Source organism: Neofelis nebulosa, chromosome 10 (genome assembly GCF_028018385.1).
Source record: "Neofelis nebulosa isolate mNeoNeb1 chromosome 10, mNeoNeb1.pri, whole genome shotgun sequence".
In the NCBI taxonomy this organism is placed as follows: Eukaryota; Metazoa; Chordata; class Mammalia; order Carnivora; family Felidae; genus Neofelis; species Neofelis nebulosa.
In genome coordinates, this window is record NC_080791.1 from 23,029,712 (window position 1) to 23,041,388 (window position 11,677).

An 11,677-nucleotide genomic window follows, 5' to 3' on the forward strand; every position below is an offset into this window, starting at 1 on the left:
CACCAGCACGTCGGGAGAGAGACCGTCCTGGGCTGCTCGTCCAGCTGCTGCCCAGGGAGGTGGCCCGTCTTGCCCTGCCCGTGGGCATAGTCACTTGGCCTGAGGCCTTTGGAATGAGCTGGGCTGAGGCCCAGGGCCTAGAACCTCAGTCCCCAAAACTTCCCCCACAGAAACCCAAGCCTGTTAAGGGCTCTGCTTGATGAGGGTGTCAGGCCGTAAGGCCCAGGAGGACTTGGGGACCGGCGAGGCCTGGCCTGAGGTACTTCTGCTCCTCTCTGCTTAGGGCTCAGCTCCCACAGAGGCTCAGACTCCTCCCAGGACAGGCCCGTGCAGGGCGGCTTTGCGGGTCACCCGGGTGCCCACCCACGAGGACACCTCCCACCAGCTCACACACTTCCCAATTGGCCTCCAGCGTTTGACAGGCTGGTTGGCATCTGCACAGCAGAAAACAGAGAGGAGAGGACGGGGAGGGCAGATACCGGACCGATGCCAAGATGGTCGCTGTCACCAGCTTCACCTTGAAGCTCGTCCCTGTCCTCATCAGGACGAGCTCTCCGGTGGAGTTCAGTACCTGGCCCTGAGCAGGTGCCAGGTAGGGGTGGGGGAGAGACACAGTGTGCTGAGTCCAGGTGTGGGGACGCAGGACAGGGACAGAGCCCCCTAACAGGAAGCAGCCCGTGACCAGCGCTGGTCAGGTACATACAAAGGTTGCTGTGTCCCCACCTGCCCTCCTCCCCCTGGCGGGCCCCGGACCCTGCTCTTCCAGTCCTGTCTTTCCCAGGTGTCCTGAGCTGCCTGGCCTTGTCAGCAATTGCTGAGACAGGATACCAGCACTGACAGCTCTTGTCACAGGCCCCCCAGGCCTTATCCATGCCACAGAGGCAAGGACAGCTTAATTCCCTGACCCAGACACAGGGCGCTTGCCAATAAGTATGGGGCCACTGCTGACCCCCGCCCCTCCCTCCCTAAAAGTGGGCGCAGGGACAATGCTTCTGGTGTCCCTCATGCCCCAGGGCCCCCCCCCCGCCCCCACTCTCCCTCCTTCCCTGCCTCCTTTTACCCTCCCTCTGCACCAAATAGGCACTGGTGTCAGCTAAATGGCCCAGGGATGATTGATGCTGGGCGCTGGGCGCTGGGCTCTGTTCAATGGGGAGGAAAGAAAGCTTTGACATAGCAACCTCAAGCTCCCCTCACCCTGATTTTGGGACAGGTAAAGGATGTGGGGGTTCCTGTAGCCCTGGTGTGCAGGGCTTCTGACCCTCGAGTCGGGAACCAAAGAACCCTGGCTTCACGTGAGCACTTCGAACCACCCTACACTCCTCAAGGAGCCCAGACCCTTCAGAGGCTGCGGGTGCTGGGTTTTCCTGCACGCCTGCACCCTTCCAGCCTGGGGACTGCCGGGCTACCTGCCGCATCCTTCCCTCCCTGCGTTCTGGTCTCCAGCTCCATCTTTGGTGGACAACCCCATCTGGGGGACACCATCAGTGTACCCTGTTTCAGGATGATCTCCTGAGCTGCTCCAGAGGCTCCTCACATTGGCTCCTGGGGTTCTGACCGCTCAGTTCCCAAGTCAAGGCCTCCACACGTCCAGAGTGGACCTCCAATCTCTGTCTGCAGTGGGGAGGACGTGTCTCCCTTTCTCTTCCTACTTCTCCCCAAAACGTAGTAAGAATAGCATATAGTTGGGGCTGTTTTCACCTCCTGGAGACTCTAGGAAAACATACTAGTGGTCCAAAGAGTCTAACATGACACCTGCCTCCTTTCTAGAAACATCGTTGAGAATCTAAGGCTGCATCTGAAGTTGGGCAGCAATGATGGGTAAGAAGGTGGGTTCAAATCCCAGCCCCTCGCTTCCGGGCCTCAGGCAAGCTGCTTCACTTGATTTCCTGGTCTCTCAATTACCTACTTTGGGGAACTATTCTGAGGCTTTAATAAGATCTCACAGATAAAATAGACGGCAGGGTGGCCGCTGCACTCTAAGTGCTCAGCGAAAGGGAGTGGCCGTTGCTCTAACTGTAATGGCTGGTATGATCACTCACCACCCAGGACGGTGGCAGTTGCCACTGGAGCTCCGGGAGGCTCTTTTTCCAATGACAGACAAGACTCCTCAACGGCGTCCAAATACTGAGTTACTACTCTGCCCTCTCTGAGACACAGAACATTCTCAGGCAGGGACTGTGTGGGGCAAGGGGACGAGGGTGATACTTCTCCCAAATCCATAATCTCGGCATAATCAGACTCAGGGTCCTGCAACCAGAGGGGTGTCAGAGATTGTCTTAGTTAGAGACGGAGATCGTAGGCTTTGTCTCATCCTGCCCATTTTACAGGTGAGGACACTGAGGCCCAGAGGGAATGGGACACACCCAGCTCACGTTGCAAGCCTTGCTCTCTCTTCAGGGCTATGTCCATCCCATTGGGGACCTGGGAAGGGACTGCTCTGGTGATGTCTAGGACACCTGGTCATGGGGGGAGATGCAGACTAAACACAAGGGCTCCAAAGTTAGGCTTGGGTCAAAACCCAGCTCTGCTGTGTAAACAGATGTGACCTCAGGGAGTCCATTGACCGTTCTGGGCTTCATGGTCCTCGTCTATAAAAGAGAAATGAAAATTCAGGAGAATAGTATATTCTTCACAAGGTTATCATTGGGGGCTTTAAATAACCTCAGGTAAGTAAGAGGTTCTGGGTGGGCAACGAACATCGAATATTGCAATTACTGTTACAGTCAGGTTTCTGGAACTCGCTGTAGGAGAAAGGAAAGAAGGATAAACCTTGGGTTTGATCGTGGGCCCTCTGTCTTGCTTTCTGTCCCTCTTTGGCTTTTCTTTCCTAGGCTGGAGAAGTAAGGGGATAGGGGAAATCTGGTTTATAACTCCAGGAAAAAAAAGAAAAACAAAAACAAAACAAAACACGGGGAAACTTCTGGAAAATTCTGTAACTTTAGACAGGAAAAAGGCCAGACTCCAGGGCTGGGCCAGGATGAGCTGGCAGCTTTTCAGGCCTGCCTGGAGGAGGCCCTGGGGTGTGTGTGTGTGTGTGTGTGTGTGTGTGTGTTACTCAGAGAACTTTGGGGAGCTCAGCGGGGGCAATGGACCTCTCCTCCCTGTCCATCCTTCTGTCTTCCTCCTCCTCCCTCCCTCCTGCTCTTGACCTCACTCTCCCCAACCAGGGAGGTGGGAAGCCTCAGGAGTTGGTGAGTTATCTGCAGTGCCAGCGTGGGGGACCAGGATAGGCAGCACCTGTTGGGAATATATTTACGGTGGAGCCAGTGACCTCTGAGGCCCCTCCCGGCACTGGACTCATGGCACTCAAGGGAAATACTCTTCCCTGACTTTCCTGCCTGAGGTAATTACCACAGGCTCCGTAGAGTCAACTACAGACCGAGTAGGTGGGTTTAGCCCTCATCCTAGGCACCCCCACAGTCCCTCTTCGCACCCTCCTCCCCAAAGCGGGCATGTGAGCAGGCCCAGGTCACCATGAAAGGCGGGACAAGGAGCTACATGCAGAACACGGGTTTGGGACAAGGAGCCCAGAGCAGCCCAGAGGCTTGGGCAGAGACCTGGCCCCAGACAAGGGAGAGATGAAAGGGGCGACAAGACAAGCTGGCGTCTTCCCGGGGGAAGGCTGAGATGGGAGAGGAGATTGTCTCCGGCAGGCCCTCCCCGGGGCCCTCACCTCCTGCTCCCTGCCTGACCTCGTGGCTCACATCAAAGAGGGGACCTCTTCCCCTTGCTCTGCTCCCTGAATGGGTCCAGACCATGCTGCCTGGGTCCTTGGAGCTGCTGACAGACAGGCGGTAATCGCTCCCAGAGTGCTGAAGGAAGGCTTGGTGCGCACGGGCCTCCGCAGTCAGAACTGGCCTTCATTGGCTCTCTGTAAGGGGAGGCTGCCATGTCCGCTGCCCTGCTGCCCACCCCCGCCCCCCCGCCCCCCTCGAAGCTCTCCCAGGACAGTCTGTGCTGGGAAAAGGGGTGCACAGTCAGCCTTGACACCCAAAGATGCAGGCGGAAGGCACAGGAGGGGCAAGGGGTCTGGGGCTCCTACATCAGTGTCAGGAAGGCAGTGGAGGAAGAAGGGGTGAGGCCTGGCTCTGAAGGAGCTTATCACTCAGGAGGAATGGGGGAGGGGAGACCAGCTGTAGAAGTCACTCACACTTCTGATGTGCCCAAAGTACATTATTGTCCCAGAGGCTGCCAGACTTGTTACCCTGATTTTTCCTCCATTATTTGTTTGTTGTCTTTAAGTTTATTTATTTTGAGAGAACAAGTGCAAGCAGGGGAGGGGCAGAGAGAGAGTCCCAAGCAGGCTCCACGTCATCAGCATGGAGCCCCGTATGGGGCTCGAACCCACAAACTGTGAGATTGTGACCTGAGCCGAAATCCAGAGTCGGACACTTAACTGAATCACCCCGGCACCCCTTCCCTCCATTATTTATTAAATAGTATGACATCAGCCTGTTTTTATTAGTCAGAGTCATACATAACCATCAATCAATGCTTCTGATCAACAAAGAGATTGCAGCGTTTTCCTACAATCGAGCCAAAGTAAAATCAACAAAGACCTAAGAACTCTTGACGTTTTAGCTAAGCGGTGCGACCACGTGGTGGGTAATTGTATTTCCAGTAGACGTTTTGGTAGTTGAGAACAACTTGACTATGCATTCTACATTTCTGTAATGAACCTGTCGTACTTTTCTAACTGAGTGCTTATGAATCAAATTCTATTTCAAATTCACCAAGGGAGCCCAAACCACATCCTCCCCCCACTGTCTCTTTCCACCAGAGAGCAGAAAACCCCAGATTTTCTACTTAAAAAAAAAAAAAAAAAAAAAAAAAATAGGGGACCGAGATTTACAAGCCTGGGGTAACCAAAGTCAGGGTTATCATAAGGTTAAAGAAAGACAGCAAAAGACTTCTGGAGGATACTTGATCCTTGATGAAAACCTGTTCCCCCTTTTTAGAGCAGCTCAGCCGGAGAGAAATAAAATCTTGGAGACTGCTGCCATCTGGTGGCCTAATCAGAAACTGCAATTATTTTTCTCTTTTCATTTAGTACTGTACTAAAACTAAATTGTAACCTGTGAGATTATCTAGATTCCACCAAGTACGACTTTCAGAAATGGAAATTTACCACAACAGTTCTATGGGGGAAAGAATAATTTTTCTTTTTTTTTTTTTAATTTGAGAGAGAGAGAGCGTGCGCATGTGGGAGAGGGGCAGAGGGAGAGAGAATCTCAAGCAGGCTCCATACTCAGCATGGAGTCCGATGTGGGGCTCAATCCCATGACCCTGGGATCATGACCTGAGCTGAAATCAAGAGTCGGATGCTCAACCGACTGAGCCACACAGGTGCCCCAAGAATAATCTTTTCAACAAATGGTGCTGGGGGCAACTGGCCACCCCCACGCAAAGCTGGACACCTTCCGTAGATCATATACAAAAATTAACTTAAAATGGATCAGACCTAAATGCAAGAGTTAAACTAGAGAACTACTAGAAGAAAATATAGGAGGAAATTTCCCTTATTTTAGGCTAGACAATGTTTTCTTATATATAAAATGCCAGCAGCACACCCAACAAAAGGAAAAATGAATTGTACTATATCAGAAAGACTTCTGTGATCTAGATGATGTAATCAAGAAAGTGAAAGGACAACAGGATGCAAGAAGACACTTGCAAATCATATGTCTGATCAGGGACTGGTACCAGAATAAAGAACTCTTGCAACTTCGTAAGAAAGGACAAATAACCTAATTTATTTTTATAAGGAGGCTCCATGCACAGCACAGAGCCCAATGTGGGACTTGAACTCACAACACTGAGATCAAGACCTGAGTTGAGATCAAGAGTTGGATGCTTAACCAACTGAGCCACTCAGGTGCCCCAAATAACCCAATTTTAAAATGGGCAAGATGTTTGAAGATATTTCTCCCAACAAAATGTGTAAATGGCTAGTAAACACACAAAAAGATGCTCAGTATCATTAACCATCAGTGAAATGCAAATCAAAACCACAATGATAACGCCAACATACGGAAACAACCTAAGTGTCTATCAATGGATGAACGGATACAGAAAATGTAGTATATATACACAGTGAAATAATGCCCTGACATTAAAAAAGGGGAAACTCTTGCCATCTGCAACAATATGGAAGGACCTTCAGGGTGTTATACTAAGTAAATGAGTCACACAGAGAAAGACAAACACTGTATGACCCTGCTTACATGTGGAATCTAAAACAAAACAAAGAGCTCATAGATAGAATAGATTGGTGGTTGCCAGGGGCCAGGGCCGGGGGGTGGGGGGGTGGGGTGAGTGAAATAGGTGAACAGGGTCAGAAGGTACAAACCTGCAGTAATGAAATAAATCCTGGGGATGTCATGGACAGCATGGTGACCATTGTTAATAATAACTGTATTGCATAGTTGAAAGTTATGAAGAGGGGCGTCTGGGTGGCTCACTCAGTTAAGTGTCCAACTTCAGCTCAGGTCGTGATCTCACGGTCTGTGAGTTCGAGCCCCACGTCGGGCTCTGCACTGACAGCTCAGATCCTGGAGCCTGTTTTAGATTCTGTGTCTCCCTGTCTCTCTCTCTCTCCCCCAAATAAATAAATAAACATTGTTTAAAAAGAAGAAAGTTTCAAAGAGCGTAGATCTTAAAAGTTCTCACCACGAGAAAAACATGTATTATTATGTATGGTGATACATTTTGCCATACACAGAAAAATCGGCTCGTTATGTCATACACTTGAAACTCATATGTTATACGTCAGTTGCACTTCAATTAAAACACAACACAGGAAATCACTTCACATCTACTGGGATGGTGATAATCAGAAAGACAGGTAATAACAAACGTTGGTGAGAAGCTGGAACCCTCATACATTGTTGCTGGGAGTCTAAAATAGTGCCAACCCCTTTGGAGTACTGTCTTGGCAATTTTGCAAGTATTAAGCAGTGTTACCACGTGACCCAACAATTCCACTCCTAGATCCCTAGGAGTACCCAAGAAAAATGAGAACATACATCCACGTAAAAACTTATAAATGAATGTTCCATAAGAGCCCAAAAGTGGAAAAATCCTTAACCGATAAACGGATAAGCAAGAGTTGGCAAGCTTACATCATGGAATGCTATTCAGCGATAAAAAGAAATGAAATGCTGATATATGTTACAACATGGATGAGCCTTGGGAACATTACGTTGAGCGGAAGAAGCTAGGCACAAAATGCCATACATGACATGATTTTATTTATAGGAAGTATGCAAACTAGGCAAATCTCTAGAGACAGAAAATAGATGAATCGGTGGTGTCGCTGGGTGTGCGTGGGAATGAAGAGTGCCAAGTGGGTGTAAGGTTTCTTTTTTAAGAGTGAAAATATTCTAAAATTAGGTTAGATGGTGATCCAATTCTGGGAACATAAAACTATCGAGTTAAATGGGTGAATTTTATTGTATTGTGAAGTTTATCTCAAAAAGGAGGGTTTCCACATGGCAAATTTCATCCGTTTCGACCTAACCTATTACAGTAATTGGGCTCTTATAATATGTCAGGAACTATTCTGGAAACGTACTATAAATTCATTTTATCCTTAAGACATCTAATAAAGGTACTATTATTTGACCCATTTTGCAGGTGAGTGAACTGAGGCTCAGAGAAGTTAAATAAATTACCTACTGTCACAGCAAATAAATAGCAGAGCCAGCATTTTAACCCAAAGCCCATCTGGCTTCAGAGCCTGAGGACTAACTTCCCCCCACCCTCCAGTGCTACAGCTGCCTCTGTTCACTAGTCGCTTCTGGAGGGTTTACAAGTATAGGGCTTGGAGGCCAGAGACACAAATTTGAAGGACTTGGTGACTGCCCACAAGACGGTCGCATCTGGGAGGAGGCAGACAGAATTATAGGCCATGATTAAGATGCTCTGTAGTAAGTGCTCGATGACATGCTCATGGTGCTTTGGGAACACAGGGTAATGACCATCTTCTGGATCTCCTTCTGCACATGCGTGAAACACATGGACTTGGGAGGGCTACCCCCAAACCTGTTCCCTCCCTATCTATTGCTAAGTCACCTCATCTCCTTCGTTGCTCAAACAGACTCCCTGGGAGTCTAGACTCAACCTCTACCCCGTATTTGGTCATTTCTACTCATTGGTCTTCTGGGCTGCATTTGAAACCTGTCTAGTCCACCCCAGGGCCTCGCCCTGGTGCAGGCAACTGTCACATCTCACCTGGACTGTTGCATGGGCCCTTTACCAGTCTCCCTACTCCTCTGCGTATCTCCCCCCGAAATATTCTGCACACACCAACTGACGAGTCCCATAGGGTGATCAACAGGCAAATAGCCCTGCAGGTGTGAGAGTGGGAATCAGTCTGGGGTCGGGGGTGGGGTGGATCTTAAAGAGAGCTGATATGAATAGTGTGGGGCTTCTGATGTGTCGACACCTCTAGGGTGGAGTGTTTGTGTGTATGGACGTACCGATGGGAGCTGGAAGGCATGGGTTACTTGTGCATTTAGGACATGTTTGGGTACAAGTCGCTGTGACTGCATCTACACAGCAAGTGAAAAAGCCCGTGAAAGAAGGGCTTTGCCCTGTGTGATCAGCACCCATTAAAATCCATTTTCACTTCTGTGGACTGTAGCAGATCGCAGTGTGCTAAGTGGGATGCAAGGAAGTGAACAGAAATATCTCAAGGTCACTTGCCTAAAGGACATAGATGGAGGCATCTACATAGACAGGCCACCAAGACTGTCACTCACTAGGGGACAGAAAGGTGAAGGGATCCGGAGGGAGCTGGGGTGGAGGGGGAAACTGAATGTTGGAAGGAATTTGCCTGGCCTTTGTCCTTGGCTCCTTCCTGGGAGGGACCCTCTAAATCCACACAGAGTTTCCCAAGTGATAGGAGTGGCTTTGTTATTTGGGATGGGCCCTGATAGTATGTGCTAATAAGTGACCCTGTGGAGCTTCCAGAATGGGGCTGGCCTTGTGAAAAGGTTAACCTTGGGACTGGAGGGTTGGGGCTTTGAGACGGAGAAAAGAGCTAGATTGAGTTCAGTCATCTGGCCACTGCTCTAATCAGTCCTGCTGAAGAGCTGAGCCCCAATGAACACTCAACATGGTACCTTAAGTGACCTTCCTGGCTGAGAACACACATTCATGTGCCAAGAGGGTGCTGTGTCCTGATTCCTCAGGGAGGGGACCTGGTAGCTTTAAGTTCAGAACCTTCCCAGACCTCGCCCTTTCCTCCTTTTGGCTGTCCTGACTTGTATCCTTTTATTGCTACTAATAAAGCAGTAAGTATAGCACTTTCCTGAGTTCTGGGAGTTGTTCCAGTGAATTATTGAGCCTGAGAAGGGAACGGGAACCTCTGAATTTGTGGCTGCTAGGCAACGGGGTTCAGGACAGGCTACCCCAAAACAGGTCCCTTGGCACACTGAATATTTTAAGCTGAAGAAGCTTGAGAAAATGGCAGAACCAGGAGGGTTGCTTTGACCTCTCACCCCTCATTCAAATGAGGTCATGCCCTCATTTGGGAGGTGCCCTCTCTATACCCAAGGAAAGGAGAATCTCCTTTGTCCAAAGACAGAGAGACACCAAGAATTCTAACATGCTTTGCTAGGTTTTCCCTCGGTTTACGATGACCTCACATTTTTCACCTACCATATTCCATGACCATCCATCCACTCCTCATCACACCCAGCATAAAAATACACAAGTCTGGGGACACCTGGGTGACTCAGCTGGTTAAGCATCTGACTCTTGATTTCAGCTCAGGTCATGATCTCACGGTTGGTGAGTTCGAGCCCTGCATCTGGCTCTGTTGCTGGTGGTGCGCAGCCTGCTTGGATTCTTTCTCCTCTCTCTCTGCCCCTTCCCTGATCGCTCACTCTCTCTCTCTCTCTCTCTCTCTCTCTCTCTCTCCCTCTAAATAAACAAACAAACATACATTAAAAAAACACCACCACAAGTCTCATTTTTTGGATCTTCATTTCCTTATGAAGACCCCCATGCTGTGTAAAACTCATTATCACATAAACTTGTATGTTTTTCTCCAGTTGTATCTGTCAGTTTAATTTTTTAGATCCAGCCAAGGACCTAAGAGGGTTTGAAAGAGGACTTCAGCTGCCTCCATTTTGATCTCAGTCTGTACTTCCTAACTGCTTAAGTTCCTTCCAGCTTCTCTCTTAACTCAGGCCAAAGATCCCAAGGGCAACGCATCCCGTGATGGGAATTAAACTACCCCCTGAAGCAGTAACAGCTGTCCTGACACCAGCAAGACCCCAAGTGATCGACTCCAAGACAATGATGGACCTGACCTCTACTGCCCACCTGCATGTACCCACCAACCTTTGCCCCACATTTTCCTTCTATCAACCTGGAAGTAGTTTTGGCACCTTGGAGATGGTCTTTGAGACGCTGGTCTGCGGTCTTCCTGGTGTTGGCCTCGCTGAAATAAATTCGTCCTGTTTCACCTCCACCCTGCCTTTGGGCCGGACCTGGTCTGTTTGGGACCCTTCCAGCCGTGAGCTCGTTTCCCTTGAGCCCGTTAGAGGTTGACCAAAACTTATCCCTCCCTTATGTTGGTCAGAAGGGTGGGGGATTGTCTGGGATTCCAAGCCTACAGCTGGTGCCTGGAGAGGAGTCTGGGGGGTGGGGGGGGGGGGGAGTCACTGCACTTAACTTGTGGAGACTGGCCTCCTCACCCTGGGCAGTCAGTATCGGAGTTACACTGCACCAAGCCAGCACTTTCCACCCCACTGAGGAAAAGGAGTCTGCATCCCTAAGGCATGCTTTGCGGCAGCAGATAAAAGGTTGTGTCTTTGTATATCTTAGCAGGCACTCTGGCTAAAAGGAGCCCCCAGAGCCCAGGGCAACAGATGGGGCAAACCTAACAATGTGTTTCGTGATGTCCCTGTCCTAGTTGGAACCACCCTACCCTCTCTGACTTTAGGGAAACTTAGGGACCCGGGGATGGTCTCGACACTCCAGTCTGCATTTGGTTTCTGGTGGGAACTATCCTATCACAGTCGTAGGGAGTGGAGCCAGTGCTCAGGAAGACGTGGTAGGATTAAAGAGGAAAGCACATCTCCAGAGAAGGGGTTCTAGAGCCGAACAGGGCACCACGTTTGTGACCACCTGGGTTTGGGGACACGTGTTTGTTTACAAATCTTATTTAGTGAGCGATATACTTGGAGATTTCACATAAACACAGCTGATCTGCAAAGAACATGGGTTTGCACTGCATAGGCCACGGATTTTCTTTGATAAATACAGTACAGTTCTGTAAATGTATTTCTTTTCCTTATGATGCTCTTAATAACATTTTTTTCTCTCTTTATTGTAAAGAATACAGTATAGAATACATACAACATACAAAATATGTGTTAATCCACTGTTACCAGTGAGGCTTCTGGTCCACTGCAGGCTATCAGTAAAGTTTTTGGGGAATCAAAAGTTATGCGTGAATTTTTTACTGTGCAGCGGAGCAGGGGGGAGGCCGGTGCCCCCAAACCCCTCAATGCTGTTCAAGGGTCAAGTGTATCGGGTTTCTTGGAAAAAATTAGAAAATCTGTTTCCACATTGCAACACCCAGCTGGAGCTAACACTTGCCCTCTCTGGATGGTGCGTGTGCTCCCCACCGGGGCCTCACACCTCGCCTGCCATTTACATCTGC